The following is an 18,205-nucleotide window of genomic DNA, read 5'->3' as shown; positions in this document are numbered from 1 at the left end:
TCTGAAAAAAATGTTTGTTTTTTTTTTAATTAGAGGGTAAAGAATTCTGACTTGTCTATATTCCATGTTCATAAATGGTGGTGAGAACATATGTATACACGTACTATTGGCTTGATAAACTGCAAGTGATAAATGATGCTGAGAGCATATGTGTGTGTATGTATATGTATATATGTGTACTGTTGGGTTGAGAAGCTGCAGTGATGGGCTCCCATTACACATTCCATCTCTATCCATAGCATGGTGTGATGTCTAATCACATAACTGTGCCCTGTGGAACCCCAGCAAACAAAATTGAAACAGAGCTTGCGTAGTACTTTCAGTTTGGGGTTTACTCCCTTGGAAAGCGTCTGGAATAAAAGAAATCCATGCAGGATTGACCTGCTGAGACAAGGAATCTCTGTTAGACAGCACCTACATGAGAGTGAGACCACTCTGGGTGTTCCATCACCATACTCTTAGAAACTACAGCTGCAGCTGGACGTGGAATACTGAGAGCATGGTTACATGCTCAGAGAAATGCATGATGGTTCCTTAAACCATTATATTTCAGGGTGACTTATTGTGTGACATGAGTTATTACTCAAATGTGTTGTTTGGCTTTTAAAAACAACCTTGTGACTTGTCTTAGTCAGCAGCAGTGAACCACCTTCTCTACAGTCAGAGCCATTAGCCTGACCAATCTTTGTCAGCATGCACATAATATTCTTAATAGATAGATAAATGCCACAAAACCAATAAACTCTCTTCTGTGCATTTATGCAAAAGCTGTATTAGTTTGCTCCCCATAACAAATTGTAGCCCTTGAAAATGGATTTAAAAAAGACTTCTTACAATAAATTGAATAATTTAAATGATAATACATCAAAATTTAATAATAGCTATTTTCAGTTCAAATGCAGAACATCTAAGTGAAAACAGAGCTCTGATGTCTCCCTTCATCAGGTTGATTCTGAGGCAATCCACCTATGGACTCAGTCTCTCTGCCTGTCTATCTGTCCTTCCATCTATCTATCATCTATCTGTCTACTTCTCTCTGTGCCCCCCATCCCTCCCTCAAACTCACACTTGCAGATCTCTTGCAGATTCTATATCACTTATTTAAAGTCATCATTATCTGCTGTGCCTAAAAATTGTAAGGATTTACAGTAAAACCAAGAATAAATTTTATCTGTTTTTGATCTTTTCTAAGCACTATGTTCTTTTCTTATTTGTCTTTGTTTGTTATTGACATTTCCCTCCCCTCTACTCTACTTCCTTCCCCTCCACTCCTCTCTCCTCCCTTCCACTCTACTCCCCTCCCCTCCCCTCTACTCCCCTCCACTCCGCTTTACTCTATTTCCCTCCCCTCACCTCCACCCCTCTCCCCTCCCTTCTACTCCCCTCCCTCCCCTCTCCTCCCTTCCCCTCTACTCTACTCCTCTCCCCTCCCCTCCACTCTACTCCCCTCCCTTCCACTCCACTCCCCCATCTCTTCTCTTCCCTTCCCTTCCTCCCCTCCTTCTTCCCTCCCTTCTCCCCTCTCCTCTCTCTTTCTCCCTCTCCCCCTCCTCTTTTTCTGTTTTAGAGACCGACCTGCTTTCCTGTAGTCCAGGCTGGCCTCCAACTCACTATCTATGCAGCCAAAGCGAAGTTTGAACTCCTGGTCCTCCTACCTCCACCTGAACTAATGTCAGTATGTTTGGGCAGGCTTGGCACACTGGAGAGTTAAAGACAGAATAATGCTATCTTCTCAGTTGGCCTCCTGTACATCTTAGGAAGAAGTAGTTGTAGGGCCCAGATAGAGGTACAATGTGTAAATATATTTAGTCACAGCTCCATCATCACACCAGGTTATATTCACGGTCTTGTACCGGTCTTTTAAATTAAATTTATTTTTAATTTTATAGATGTGTACTGCACTTACATAATTTACACCTTCATCTCTTTCTTCCAACACTCTCATGTCATCTTCTACCCTAATCCCATGCTCAATCTCAAATGCACTGCCTCTTTTTCCTACACACACACACACACACACACACACACACACACACACACATACACACACACATGAATATGTAAATATACCCTGCTGGGTCCACATAATGTTTCTGTCATGAATATGTGTGTGTGTGTGTGTGTGTGTGTGTGTGTGTGTGTATGTGTACACAGATACAAAATCTATCTGTCTATCTATCTATCTATCTATCTATCTATCTATCTATCTATCTATGTATATATATATATATATATATATATATATATATATATATATATATATTGTGTTAGATAACCAATTAGGGTGCTCATGCCTGGGGTAGACAGACTAATTCTTCTCTCAGTAGCCATTTACTATCTGTATGATTTCATCTAAAAGTGAGATTCTAAGTGACTCTTAGTTCTGTTAAATTGACATTAAAATTAACCAAAATAACAACCTATGCAACAACTATTGGAGCTACCTCTTTTTAATGCCCCATAATTCCTTCTGCTCAAATTTAGTGCAAGTAGTTTACAATGCCATCAAACTTGATTTGAGAACTTTCAAGACCCCTTCTTTTTTTCCTTATAAAATATTTTTTTAAATTTATTCTTATCTCACACATTACATCTTGAATGCAGTTTCTCCCACCCACTTCCCTTCTCCCCCATACCCACCCCTTCTCTGTTTCCCTTCAGAAAAGAGCAGGCTACCCAGGGATATCAACTGAACACAGCATAACAAGTTACAATAAAATTAAGCACAAACCCTCGTATCAAGGCTGGAAGAGGCAACCTAGTATGAGGAAAAGAGTCCCAAGAGCAGGTAAATGAGTCACAGACACTCCCACTCCCACTGTTAGGAGTCCCACAAGAACACCAAGCTATAAAACTGTAACATATATGCAGAGGACCTAGCTCAGACCCATACAGGCTCAGTGATTGCCACTTTAGTCTCTGTGAGCACCTATAAGCCCTGCTTAGTTGATTCTGCCTGCCATGATCTGCTGTCCTTGACCCCTCTGGCTCCTATAATCCATTCTCCCCCTCTTCTAAGGGGCTCCTCAAGCTCTGCCTACTGTTTGGTTGTGGGTCTCTGCGTCTGCTCCCATCACTTGCTGGATGGGCCTCTCTGATGATAATTGGGCTAGGCACTGGGTCTGTGAGTATAGCAGTCAATCACTTCATTGACTTTTCTTTTCTTTTTTCTGGGGGGTGAGATGGGCAGGCAGTTCTGTTTGGTTCTGGTTCCTGGCCACCCAGGCAATGTCTCTCTCTCATGGCGTGGTCCTCAAGCTGGAGCAGTCATTGATTGGTCACTCCCACTAGTTCCATGCCACAATTACCCTGGTACATCAAGGTTTCAAAATGAAGTGTGCATATCTAATGGCCAATTTAAACTATGAGAGGGATTTTTACTTTTCACTCAATCTGTAAGAAAAGTTTGTTATGTGTTATATGATGAACCCTGAAACAAAAGGAAAGGTACAGCATAGACACTCATTAAGAAGACACAGCTGGGCACTAAAACGATGCAGCCATACACTAAAACGATTGCTGTCAGTAATATAATCTTCCACAGTTATATGCCTTGGAGCTTTGGGAAATATGGAAGGGTATTTGCTCCATGCACACAGCTCATTCTGCAGTGAGCAATATTGAATGTCATTGCATCCTTGACAGCCGAAGGAGATAGCAAGGGAAAACAAAATATCAGGTTTTAAAATCCTAAAAATAAAATATGTTTGTTGTAATAGAAAGATTAAAAAATTAAGTTAAGCAAAAAAGAGCCTACAAAGTAAGCTTTATGAAGTTAAGAATCATAGTGTTTTGCCTTTCAGATGCCTAACACATTGCTCGCACACAGTCAGTGCAATATTTTATATTATAATTCTGATAATTATTATATGAGAGGCTATGATGTTTGCTCACCTATGTGGTGGTCAATTAAATAGAACTACTTTCTATTTCTATGCATACATTTTCTGCATGTGTTTGTGTGTGAGTGTGCAGATGTGTATGTTTGTTGGCATGTGTGTGGCACACATGTGTCTGTGCAAGTGTATGGGTGCAAATGCATATGGAAGCCTAGGTTTGATGTCAGCAGTCTTCCTCAGTCATTTTCCACCTCTTTCACTGAGGCATGGTCTCCCTGAAGCCAGAGCTCACAGATGTGGGCTCCTCAATGTAGCCATCCCGCTCTGTTGGTCTCCTGTGTCACGTGACCTTCACACTGGAATTTTAAGAGGGCTTTTTGTCCTTTGACTTTAAGTTGATTCTAGCATCCAGGCTCCAGTCCTTGCATGATAAGAGCTTTATTTACTGAGCTACTCCCTTACCTCCCAGTCTTCACATCTTTATTAATGGAATTATTCATACCTACTTTTATACAAAACCTACTGTGTCTGAAAAACATATATACTAATGTAAAACATTATTATACACCATATGGTTTAAAGAAAGCACCGTTTCCAATGTAACTTAGTTACATTGAGTTATGAGTTATGTTGGTGCTCTTGGATATAAAGCTTGTATCTTGCTATATTCATTTAGGATGCATACAAATCATCAGTTAGCAATGAGACACATCTGACAAGCATCTACAGCCAGTGGGATAGCTCCTAGAATATAATGGGGATTGGGAGAGAAAGCTTTTATACAAAGTGTACAGTATTATCATAGAAGAACAAGTTGGTACAGAACCCTACATTTATGCACCAAGGCTGAGATTTAATAGACAGTGACTATGAGATTATTGTCTGAGGATGTAAGCTTATTGTTGGGTAGTTGTAGTGACAAGCTCCTCCACTCCCAGCATATGGAGGCAGAGGAAGTACTTCATTGAACATTCCTGGCCACCATAGTGTATGGGGTGTCAACCTTGCTATACTGTAAGAACTTGTCTCAAAACTAATAGACAAAAAAGAAAAAAAGAAAGAAAGGAAGAATGAGAGAAGGAAGGAAGAATGCAGGAAGGCAGGAAAGAAAGAAGGAAGGAAGGCAAGAAGGCAGGAAAGGAGGAAGGAAGGAAGGAAAGAAAAGGAAAAAAGAAGCTCCAGGCACAATCCCTTTTTCTCAGATATGATTGAAAGTTATAGAAAAGTGTGCTTAAGTAATACTAAGTAGACAATAATATTTTCAGATGAGAGAGTCTATGGTCAAGGAAAGGAAAATAATAAACACATTTTACTTTTTATTTATCTATGAATTTATTTTACATTCTGGTTGCAGTTTCTCCTCCCTCCTCTCCTCATAGCCCCTCCCCCAGCCCCTCTGTTCCCACCCTCAATCCACCTCTCCTCCATTTCTGTTTAGGGAAGGGTAGTTCTCCCATGAGTATCAATAAAATATGGCATATCAAGTTGCAGTAAGACTAAACACCTCCCCTTGTATTAAGACTGAGCAGTATGAGTAGTAAGGTCTCAAAAGCCAGTAAAAGAGTCAGTGATAGCCGCTGCTCCCATTGTTAGGAGTCCCATAAGAGGACCAATGTATATAATGTTAATATGTGCGATGTGCCTAGGTCAGACCTGTGCAGGCTACCTGGTTGTCAGTTCAGTCTCTGTGAGCCCCTATGAGCCCAGGTTAGTTGATTCTGTGAGTTTTCTTATGGTGTCCTTGAACCTTTTGGCTCCTACAGTCTTTTCTTCCCCTCTTATGCAGCATTCCCTGAGCTCTAGCTAATGTTTAGCTGTGGGTCTGTATCTGTTTCCGTCAGCTGTTCAATGAAGCCTCTCTGATGACAATTGTGCTAGGCACCAATCTATGAGTATAGTGGAATATCATTAGGCATCATTACACTGACATTTTTTTCCTTCAGTCATGTTTGCTTCTATTCTAGGTCTCTGGGTCATCCAGCCTCTCAGTTCCGATGTTCCAGGTGGTCTCAGGTGTAGGCCTACTCTCCAGGCATGGGTTTAAGGATAGACCAGACATTGGTTGGCCACTCTATCAATTTCTAGGCCACCCTTACCTCAGCACATCCACAGGCAGGATAGACTGTAGGTTGAAGGTTATGTGACTGGGTTGGTTTCCCACTCCCTTCACTTGAAGTCTTGCCTGGTCACAGGAGATGACCAGTTCAGGCTATCTGCTATTTCTAGGAGTCATGGTTGGGGCCATCCTTGTAGATTCCTGGGAGATTCCTGTGTGTCAGGTTTTTATCCTGAACCTGAAATGCCCCCATTTCCAGTAGTCTTTTTCAGTACTCTTGCCCTTCCTCTCTGCCCACCACCTGGTCACACATATTCTCATTTCCACCCACCTGCAGTCTGCTTACAAAATCCCAGAGAGATGCAGGTGTCGCCCCTTGAACCCTCCTTGTTACCTAGTCTCTATGTCTGTAGATTGTGGCATATTTATCCTTTATTTTACAGCTAATATCCACTTATGAGTAAGTACATACCATGTTTGTCTTTCTCGATCTGAGTTACCTCACTCAGGATGATCTTTTCTAGTTCATCCATTATAAGAAACATTCATTTTACTTTTTAAAATATTCTCTTTTTCCCCTTTCTGAAGTAGCAAATAGCTCCACAATTTAACGGCAGAAATCTTAGGTTCTGTTGTTAGAGGTCACAATGTGATCACTGGGATGTGCAAAGAGCTTGGGTCCCGAGCTCTGGGTGTGCACCCTGATGATTGTGGCATCCCCGTAAGAGAGGTTCATTGTCCTTAGCACTAGGTCTCAGACTTTTAACACTAATTCCTATATCAAATGTCTGGACAACATTTTTGAAAATGTTTAGAAGTGAAGTTAACTTAATGGTCCAGTGACAATATGGAATCTACACTCCCTGGTACACAATGGCTTAACGTGAGTCTTCTTTTACTTTGCTATTATTGTCTGTATTATTTCTCCAAAGAAGAAAGGAACTGAAAGAGGAAAGGAAGGAGGGGGGAATCTGTAATCAGGCTGGGGAATTAATTAATTAATTAATTAATTAATTAAAGAAAAAAGAAAAAAATCATCCACAAAGTGTCTAAGGTAATGAAACACACAGAAGAACAACATGCTTCTTTTCTGTCTCCAAAGTCCAATACTCTTGTTTCTTGTTTCTTTACTATTTATCCAGCTTCTCCTTTGCATTTGATATGAGTTTGGCAGTCAGTCCTCCATCTATCTATTTCACTCTGCTCTGATGTCTTCAGTACAACTACACTGTAATAAGGTCCAATCAGAGTGAATTCCAAACTTACACAGGGAATCTGGGATACACAAGAAAAGATTCTATCTACTGCTAAATTTAGTACGTTAGTATCTTGTGGGAGTTGACTATTTCCCCTGAGCAACCCTGGGTGATAGTGAAGCCAAAGGTGACAAACGAGACTAGACAGCGGGACTGTTCTCAGAGAGCCAACAGGAACAAACAGCACTAAAAATGATCAAATTCAGTTAAACATTCAACTGCTACAATACGAAAAACTTAGTTCAACCAACAACCAGAGCGAAAAGGATATCTAATTTGAAGTGGATGGCACTTTTACAGCTAATGTTTTATGCACATAGAGATCCATAATTTCATTAAATCACCTGTGAGTAATCTTTACTAAAACTATACAGAATTGTACATATTAAAATGTGTACATATTAAAATTGTACATATTAAAATTTTTCTTTTACTTCAGTTCTCCTTTTCATAATATATAACTTCTTTCTCTGGTACTTTAGATTGAATCATCTACCTTATTTATTTTTTTGGTAACTGAGCTGATTTTGTTATTCAGCTTAGGTATTTTTAAAACAAATTTCATTAGTAATTTGTATTGTCTCAAATTACCCCATTAAGTAAAACTATTTTGTCTCACAGGCAGGATGGCATTTTGTCTCATTCAAGCTGTCAACAGTAATACCATACAAGGTTGCATTTTCCTTTTATTTTGTAATTATTTGGGGTTTTCTTATTTTTTTATGATTCTTAATTTGTGTTCTATACAAGCTTTGACTGGTTATTAATTCTATGCTTTTATTTGAGGATTTCTTTGTGTTTGTTTCTCCATATTGTCTCAGTTGTCATAGTCTATATTTCAGTTGTGAAAAATACACTGAAGTCATAATTTCTGTGTAGAGTACAAAAAAGGGAAATATGTCATTTTATGGGTGTCCTGGTTATTAGTGATTTATTTTTTTTCTTGCTGGGTGGATGGAGAATCAAAGCCTGGCCCCATGCTATTATTGACACTAGAAATACAGCTTCCATGTCAGAGGGAATAGTAGATAGGACATAAGTGACTATGGCCTGGCAACACAGATTCATGTCACTCCAAATACCATGTTGTGATGTTGTAAAAGCCTCATGAAGCTTTTTATAAAAACAGGGCAAAGGCAATCATAAACCAAGACACATTCCAGATATATTGGTGGAACCATCAGGTAACCAGTTTACAGCAAAGGGAAAATTTCTGCTATCAGTCTTAGCTGGTACCTGATTATATTCTTAGCTTTTGGGTTGCAGGGAGGTAGCAGAGAGTTTGTAAACTCTGGAAGAGTGTCTTTGAAGTGCAAGGATTTTAGGTCAATCACAGAGGTAGTCCATTAATAACTATTTAGGGGGGACTAAAACAGTCCATGAAAATTTGGTTCTGGACCTGAAGTAGTCCAACTCTCCACAATCATGTAGCTGATCAGCATTGTCTCTTCAGAAAACCATAAATAATATTTATTCTGTAGAAAAGTGAAGGTTGTTAACATACCCTGAAGGTTCTAGATGTTTCACTGGAGAGTGTGAAACAAGTACTGCCTAAAATAGCCTCTTGGCTAAGTGAATGATTCCCAGATAACTGAGGTTACAGTGACAATTATTTCAATTAAATTTAGGAAGTCTGAACAGAATGTTGATGAGTGATCTTCAGCACACAAGAATGCTCCACATCAGGGATTCGTAAGTCAGAGTCCTGTGTAAATATCAGGAGACCTGTAAATTTGTATATAAATTCTTTATTTCAGTAACCTAAATATTGAGTTTTTTTCCACCAAGATGCATATAGCAAATGCTGTGACTGAATTACAGTTTTTGGGATTTAGTCCTCAATATAAATCAGAGAAATTTTCACTTAAAATGTGATGTTTTTGAAGATTTCTCTAAAGATCTTTTACATGTTAGCAACTTTAAATAACAATAGTTAATATACCTGGTTTATCTCTTATTTAAACTGTTTGATGATGAGCTCATCTTAAAAGTTTTGATTTTGTATTTTATGTTGCTTTTTTCTCTGAGAAGAATCATTAGGCTTCATCAAACTGAGAAGAGTGATCTACTGCACAGCACATCCTTAAGATGTGTTGTTCTCAAAAGTGCTCAAAACTGTCCCTTTGGTCACTCATCACACTGGCCAGCCCTGTCTCCTTGACTTCCTGTGTATGGCTCAATACAATTTTCTTTTAGGCTCTCTTCTACTGTTTTGGAGCTTCCCCACACATCAGAATACTGTCAGTCCTGTGCAAGGTTAAGGTTGGAGCTAGTGTCAGTCTGTGTCAGCTGCAGGGACCTGATTTATTAGGAGCCTTGAGCACTGAAGCATTTTAGTATCTTGTCCTGATAATAGCTGTACTTAAAATGTATATTTATATACATTTTGAAGATGCTGATATTGATAAATGTTATTTCATGTGAGTTTAATAATATAATCAATTATATTGTCCTACTTTACAGGATAAAATTTAATTTTTTTTTCAAATAATCATATGATGTTTTAAATATTGCATTTTATTGACAAAACATGGTAACAAACTCCTGTTTCTTTCAACTCTCTGAGAAAGCTAAACAATAGTAGGCCAGAGAGGTGACTCTGTATTTAAAAAACACATCCTGCCCTTGATCCATGTGTGTCAGCTCCTAACTTTCTATAACTTCAGCTCCCAGGGAATCCTGTGCCTGTGGCCTCCTCAAGTACCTGTACATACACATTAAAACACACACACACACACACACACACATACAAACACACACCCTGAAAATTTAAAGAAAAGAAACCAAGAATGCACTTTCCTTAACACATTTACTAAAATTTTTATTGAGTACCTGCTCTGAAAAAAAATCCCTTTTTAGGGTCAAGACACATAGCAGAAAATTAGGCACACAGAGCTTTATGCTTCAGGGAGGAGGTGGACTATATGGACAAGGAAGCTGTTTAAAATACAGATAGGTAAAGATGATTGGTTGTAGAAGTTGTCTTTCCAAAAGAAACACAAATGATTTGCACACTTGACATAGTTGAAGAAAATTTTTGTAGAGCTGAATTTGCATTAAATATAATGAATTTGGCTATTACCTCTTTGTACAATGTAGTTCTTATACAACAAGAGAAAAATGTTTCTAGGTACCTAAATAAATGTCTGCATCATCAGAGAAGTGCTGAAAGGCTTAGGTAGTAGAGAGAGTGAAAGTAATGTCAGAAGAGTGAAGGAGCCCAAGCTCATATTAAACTCATCAAACTGCACTCAGGGAGAAATGGAGTTACATAGCATTGGTTAATTTAGGAGATTCTAATGCAAAACAAGTTAAATAATGACACGTGAATTCATTAGGTTTTGAAATTGCTGACATTCCAATTTCATTTTTAATGACACAGAAACTGATTTGAAAGTATTGGTTATTTTTTTTAATTGAAGCTCATTGTTCTGTGAGAAGATAGTACCACAAATGTCTGTAATGACACAAGAATTACTATTTTTTCTACAACAAAGAAAATACGCCCTTGAAATGCCCTTTAGGTGTGATGTGATTTAATGAACATACATGCTTGGCTATTCTCCACAGGCTAAGTAAACTGAACATGGTGACTCAGACCTGCAAAGCACACACCTTGCTGGGGTTTCAGAACACAGGTGGGAATCCAAACAGCTTGGAGGTCATTTGACATCATGAACCTTGGTGGTTTGGGACAGATTAGTTTAAAGATGAATGATACAGTTTGAGATGTTTGACATCATAGTCTGGGGCATGGGTAAATGCTTCATGATATATTTGAAGGATGCTCAATCTAGAAACATTTGTGGAGAAATGATTCTCAAACTTCCTCTAAATGAAGAGCATTCTATGTCAAAGAAAATGAGTAGTTTATACATCAGCTCTGAAACAGAATGACATTAGATTTCTGACCCATGCTACCTGAGGACTGAAGGCTTAGAATAATGTCTTGCTCTTTTTCAGTGGAAATGATTCTTAGAACTATTGTATCTGGCAGCAAGAGTAGCTTTGAGAGTACTAGCTTTAGAACTCCAGACAAGGCTTGACAAACAGATGCAGAGATTCACAGACAAACGTTAGGCAGACCTCAGGGAATCCTTTGGAAGAAAGGGAGGAAGGATTTTGGGAGTCAGAGGAGTCAAGGACACCACAAGAAAACCCACAGAATCTACTAATATGGGCTCATAGGTGCTCACAGAGACTGAACCACCAACCAGGTAGTTTGCATGGCACTGACCTAGGCCCTCTGCATGTATGTCAGAGTTGTATAGCTTGGTCTTCTTGTGTGACTCCTAACAATAGGCGCAGGGGCTGTCTCTAAGTCTGTTACTTGCTTTTGGAACTCTTTCCTCCTACTGGGTTGCCATGTCTAGCTTTAATAGGAGAGGAGGCATATTTCTGCCTGGGGGATCAGCCTCTAGGCAGCACACAAGGCACGAAGGGAAAATCCACAGTGTTGGCCTGTACTGGACTTTTCTATCTGAGGGGGTTAGGAAAAAGACACTCACCCATTCTCTTGATAGTTTTCTTCTTTATTCATCAGCCTCTTCTGATGGAGTGACTGAACTGGATCCAGCTGCTTGGGTTTGGCTGGCTTTACTTTGGGTGAACCGCCATACAAAAGTGTATTTACAGATTGTTACATAAAGAATTTCCTCATACCAAGGTCCCTAACCTTAATTTACATGCCTTACTGAAGGGGACCATCACCTGCTCCCATTACTCTAGTCCTTCATTCAGAATTGTGTGCAATACACAGTAATATAAAAGCCCCAGGTGTGCCTGAGGTGTCTTGTGACCAAGGTTATGGGATGGCCAAAAGGCCCCCTCAACAAAACAATCATTGTTTTCCACAAGGAATCTTCAAAGTCAAGGTACTTCTTAAAAACATGTGTTCATCCTAATCTCTATACCATACAGTGATTTAGCTAAATCCCACAGAGTACAGGTGACATGCCTTTCATCTCCCTACATGATTAAAAAAAAAGTCATCCCAATACCCCATATATACTTACATCTAAGTAACTTATTGTGGGTCAGCAGAACATGAGCAGACAGAAAGCATCTTTTCATAACTAACTTCCTTGCTGGCAGGCCACATACCAAGGCTACCAAGAAAAAATTTTACTGTCTATCTTGAAAGTTAATCTTACAAGGAATCCTAAAGGAATCACAAACCTAAACTTTTGTACATAAAAGACAATCAGTCAGCTGTACTTTAGATTCTCAGGGTGCATACTTGTTTATCAATAGCCTCTTGTATCAGGAGATCTGGGGGCAGAAATGGGTACAAGGAGTTTTTTTATCACCTTTGATCAACAACCAACCTTAACATTGGACACTTTGTATTTTTAACCTTAGCCATCTGTCCTTATGGACATTAGATTGTTTTCTGTATTTTTTTGAAGTTATTGTCAAAATATCTGATCTAACCTGAAGTTATTACAAGGCTTTGTTTCAGCCAAATGATGCACACTGAGACCTGTAACTGTGTCTTTTTAGCATTAAGAAAATTGGGACCATCCTGGTTTCCAGAGAATTCAATTGTTCTCCTAATCATTGACCTGAGAGATGATCTAAAGCAGCTCCTTAGGTGAAATATATCCTTGTACATACTTTTATTCATCAAGACTTTGTATAAGTTAATATTTTTATCAATTAGACAGTACAGATTAGGGAGGAAGTCATCTTCATGATAATTCACAGGTAAATATGCCCAGGAGAATTGGATGTTTTCATAAGATAAACACATTACCTTTCAGGCAGTGGGGAATTTCCCCACACCCAATTCAACCATGCCAGATATCAGAGAGAGATAGCACCAGTAAGCATGCAAAGGCAGAGCAGAAGCAAAAGACATTCTGGGGTCTGTAGTCTCAAGGGCCTTGCCTACCCAAGAACTATCCATAAGGGGGTTGCCTCTGGTAGACCAACACCCTGAACCTCAATTGTCACCTGCTGCTCCCCCCACTCCCCCCACACACACATGGCTACTGGCAGAGATGCCTAGTCTTACTGCAAATTGATATACCATGGCTGGCTGATATACATGAGAGGCCTGCCCTTTTCTGAAGAGAAAGGAGGAGGAGTGGATGGGGGTTGGTGGGAGAGGGGAGGTTGGGGAGATAAAATGGGAGGAGAGGAGAGAGGGAGGGGAAACTGATCAGGCTGGAAAAAAACAATTAATTAATTAAAAAGTAAGCAATTTGGTCAGTTACATAAGGGGAAAATAAAACAATAGTTAGACTTTGTTTACTAGGAAAGTGTCTTTTAAACTAAAGAATTATGTATTTGTTGAGCATTCAACATCAGAAAGTGTCAAGTCAATGAATTGGCTATTGTCTATGACTTTATCATTTACCTTGAGTATTTATTCTTTCTCAGTGTCATTTGGTAGATCTCAATACCATTGTTTTAGAAGATGGGAAATCTAGTTGACCTGGTCACAGTGAAAAGCAACTAGTGGTAGACTAGCATGCTTTGTTGTTAATTTACATATTGTATCATGAGTAGGATCTCTCGTCTCCCATCAAACCAGCAATCTTTCTACAGGTGAAAGCCTACATCTGTTTGATGTAATTTGTGTTTCTCCACACTTCTAAGTACACATAATAAATAACCATTGAAGATAAAGTACTGGATTACCTAGGGCTGTAAGTCTTCAAGAGATGACTCACATTCTATATTACAATGGCTTCTCTTCCCCTTTCTATTTAATTGTATATCCTACAAGCTATGAAGCCCATTTCCAGTTAATTTTGGTCTTGAGTAACTATTCCACCTTTGACTTGTACTAAGCAATTCTCCTTTAATGATAATTGATTTTCAGGGTTTCTTATTTATTTTTAATTTTATGCTGTCTCTTTGTGGAATGATGGGGATCAGGTTTTCTTTGAATATTGTATTAAACATAAACTCAATCGCTACTATCTTGTTAAGAAAAAAAATAAGCCAATTTCTTGTAGTTGATTTTTTTCCCTCAAATCATCAAACTGTACCTTGTGGGTCTGAAGAGGTGGCTCAGTGGTTAAAAGCAAGTATTTCTGTTTCAGAGGATTCAAATTTGTTTCCCAGCACCCAGGTCATGTGGCTCATACCTGCTTGTAACTGCAGTTCCAGGGTGTGTGATATCCTTTTCTTGACTTTGCATGTGTAAAATTTTATATATGTGTATAAACTACCACTTCATTCCCCTATATACATATGAACTAAAATATTGAGTTAAATTAAGGATATGTACCTTGCTATTTATAAATAAAATTTATATAATCCCAGCATTGAAAGAGAATCAACATTGGACCCCAAAGGGTATCATATTTTAAATATCTTATTTTGTATCATAATTTAAAATCTGGCAATGTGAACTTAAGAGGGTGCTTAAGTATACATGGTGCTTATATTTTGTCATCTGTAAAAATTGCCTTTACATCATGAAGTTGAGCTAAGGACAAATGGGATGTCACACAAAACACTGCTGCTGTTATCTCTTGCCAGAATAGGGGGGTATGAAGTCCCCGGGGAATTAAAATTAAATCTGCCCAAGGCTTTCTAACCAATGGAAAATAAGTCTCAAAAACAAACGAAGGAAATTTGGTGCAGACCTAGTAGTGAACTAAAGATTCAGGGAAGGCAGTCTTGGCTCTAATCCCAATGTTTGTTCATTCTTCCTTCTCCAAAGTCCCTGCTGCATGGGTCCAATTCTGCATACATGAATATGTCATGCTTCCACCCTGTTAATGCAACACTAGCTACTATAAAGCCTCCAGGCACTGTAGAAAATAATGATGTGTATTTCCAGTACAGCATGTGCCTACCTATTTATCAGTTTCAGAGTGGACAGAAAGAGAATATCTTTTCAAAGAAAAAGGGATTGAGTCACATTGGACTGGGGTATAAATTACACTGAAGACAAGGGCCCTGTCAGGTCACCCTGCATTTCTCCTCAGCTTTGCATTAAAGAGGAAAAATATGAAAATTTTACTGAATAGTTTGAAAGCTAATTAACTCATTTATTTAAAAGCCTTTTTATCACGTTACTTTTTGTATAATTCTAAAAGTTGAACTGGCAAGATTTCAACAACTCGTTTCTTTAAAATGTAAATTGGCCCTGCATCCTTCAGAACGTGGACACTGAAAATCGGCCATGGCACCTGCCGTGCAGACAGGAGAACGGCTCTAGCTCTGGAGAGATCTGACTGTTGCTGCAGCTGTGTTTGAGTGTTTCCACACATGCTGACTTCCAAAACCAAAAGAAGCAATTTGTTCAATAAACGCCATTGGCAAAGTGCCCGGTAATTGGTCTTTCTGTTTTTAAAAATATTGTTACTTTTGTGTGGCCACATGTGCCACATGTGCATGTAGATATCAGAGGACAACTAAGTGAAGTCAATTCTCCTTCCACCTTTAAGTGGATTCCAGAGTTTGAACTCAGATGCTCAGGAATGTGTGTTGAGTGTCTTTATCCCACTGAGACATATTACCTGGCCCTAGTGATTTTTTTTTTTTTACATTTGTTAGTATAGTCCTTAAAGTAGCATTACTGAAAATTTATAATACGTGTGGGACGGCTACCCACCAACCCCACAGTTCCCTAGAGTTTTCTTGAGTGAGAGTAGCAGGAAATATTAGATAGAAGGATTTAGATTATGGAGATAAACAGATAGAAAATACAGGATATCCTCGAGAGCGCGTAGAACCTATTCCAGTGGGTCCTGACTGTCTCTGCCCTTGAGTATTTATAGAAATGCCAAGGGATGGAGCAACAACCTCCCCCCAGCACAGCCAAGTGCAGACCATCTCAGACACCTACACTCAGGCCCATGATCCAATCATCCCCTCTATGCAGACCTGCTGGGTAAAGTGACTAGGAACCTGAAATGGGTTCCCACAAACATGCCTAAGTCATTCATTTTGAATTCCATTATGTATAAATTTGTCATTGGTTCATGAATATTCCTGAGATATTAATTAATTATTAAATATGAATTTCTAGAATGATGTACAAAACTAAAGTTGAATTTAGTTTGAACATGTGTTCAGTGTAAATTTCCATTTTCCTATCTTATGTCTCCAGTCTTTAAGAAACCAGGATTTGTACATTGAATTTCTATATTTTGGTCTTTTGAATTGTGAATAAAACAATGGGTCAGCAATTCTGCAAAGCAGAACTGCACAGATTAAAAACAACAAAAAAAGCAACCACATTCATCTTCTTCTGCTTCATTAATTATCTCACTTGCAGTAACTTCTTCATTATTTTGAACATCAGATACAATACACATTTTAGTCTGTGTATTGTATGATGAAATCTGTGACAGAGGACTTAAATAATATAAATTTATTTCTGTTGTTCTTAGTATCTGGGAAAACCAAGATTAATTCAACATGCAGAGGGACCTGATCTGTGCTACAAGCTGGCACTTTGAGTCCTAAACCAGCTGTGCCAGAGGAGGAAGGGCTGTCTTTATATGGAAGGCAGGAAGGAAAGGTTAGCTGCTGTGTGAGGTATTTTCTATAAAGCATTCATTGTGTCCTAAAAACTTCACTTCCTAATATGACCACATCCTTAAATTCTGGCTTATGAATTTTGAAAGGATACAAACTTTAATCTTTAAATCTTTGATTATATATATATATATATATATATATATATATATATATATATATATATATATGAGATTATTCTTCATGCTGTTGGGATAAATAAAGGATATTTGAGTGTCAGGAACACAGGTAAAGCACAATGTTAGCTTATCATTGAGCTCTCACAGTGAAATTAATAAATTATAATTTTATAAAAATCTTGTACCCTTTTTCCCTACTAAGAGTAAAACAAATAGTATAACTAAACATAAAAAATAAAAATTCATAAACACACTGCATTCATTTTTCTGTACTAACCATCTTTCCACCACAGTAACAAATTCCCTCAGAGAAATAAGACTCAAGGAGGGGAAGAATGCTTTAGCTCATGGTTTTAGAGTGTCTCTAGTCGATAGTCTTGCAGCCCAGTTGCTTTTGGACCTGTCACGGTGCAGTGCATCATTGGAGAAGTGTGCAACAAAGGAAACTATCAAACCTGTTCATACAGGAAGTAAAGAGAATGGGGAAGTAGTCAGTGCCATTGTGTACCCTTTATAAGCATGGCCTAAACGACCTGCAACTGATGTGGAAGACTGAACTAAAAACTAACAGGAGCATCCCACCATAAGTGACAAGCTTTATTTGCAGAGCTGCAGACTGATCAGAATTCCCGAGAAGTTATGAGAATCAGAAGGCTAAAAACCTCAATTATCAAAATTATGACACTAACTGCTTCCTATTGCCTCCCCTACTATGTACCCCAATGCCCATGATCAGGTTTACCAGGCAAATTTGAAGCTCATAGTTTTGGAGTTCATGACAAGCTCCACCTGTTTCTTTCCACTGGGGTCAGAGTGACTGGATTGAGCATTTGTTTTTAGGTGGCTTAAAGACAGGAAGAGAGACAGAGATTGGATGGTAACCAGCTCTGTTAGGAGTGAGTTGTTGGGGTTTCCCATTTCTTGTGTGAAATGGTTTGGAATGATAGTGAGTCTGTGTACATGACTATGTAGACTCCTGGAGCTGGTGTCAGGGGATTGGAGGAACAACTGAAAGATATCAGCATCAAGGTATAAATAGGTTGGTAACAATAAACTGAAATCAGCTAAGGTAAGAGAAAAAAAACTGAACAAAATAATAATCAGATTTCAGAGGATATGAACAAATTGATAGCAGCTTAACAAGATGATGAGATATTTACAGAGTCCCATAACTGAAGGTTCGAGTACACAGTAGACAGCTAGAAAATGCTGACACTCACAGTTCAAGACCCCATCATTAGTGGAGAGAAGACTAATTAAGAATCAGCAGCAAGATTTACAACTCAAAATCTAAGTCTAATTCATATGCTAGATTTACAACCTAAAAGAAATTGTTAAGATTAATTAATTAATTAATTAATTTGCGTATTTTTTGTCTCTATGTACATTTGCACACCAGAAGAGTGTGTCTGATCCCATGGGACTACAGTT

At 38.5% G+C, this 18,205-nt stretch overlaps 2 long non-coding RNA genes across 4 annotated transcripts in view; one reads left to right on the top strand and one right to left on the bottom strand.

Moving 5' to 3' along the window:
* LOC131919754 (uncharacterized) overlaps positions 1 to 16,750 on the bottom strand; it is a 30,351-nt gene extending 13,601 nt beyond the window's left edge. For 2 of the 3 annotated variants that reach the window (XR_009381411.1, XR_009381416.1), the window contains exon 1: positions 10,767 to 11,046. This is a non-coding gene — a long non-coding RNA (uncharacterized LOC131919754). Of the gene's footprint in view, positions 1 to 10,766; positions 11,047 to 11,659 lie in introns of those variants that run through there. The other variant, XR_009381413.1, reaches the window with a different exon arrangement.
* The window catches only part of LOC131919749 (uncharacterized), a 43,516-nt gene that overhangs the window by 15,967 nt on the left and 9,344 nt on the right, over positions 1 to 18,205 (top strand). The gene's annotated exons all lie outside the window — the stretch shown is intronic.

Source organism: Peromyscus eremicus, chromosome 1 (assembly GCF_949786415.1).
Source record: "Peromyscus eremicus chromosome 1, PerEre_H2_v1, whole genome shotgun sequence".
In the NCBI taxonomy this organism is placed as follows: domain Eukaryota; kingdom Metazoa; phylum Chordata; class Mammalia; order Rodentia; family Cricetidae; genus Peromyscus; species Peromyscus eremicus.
The sequence above is the reverse complement of the archived record's forward strand: the minus strand, read 5'-3'. Positions and strand labels throughout refer to the sequence as shown.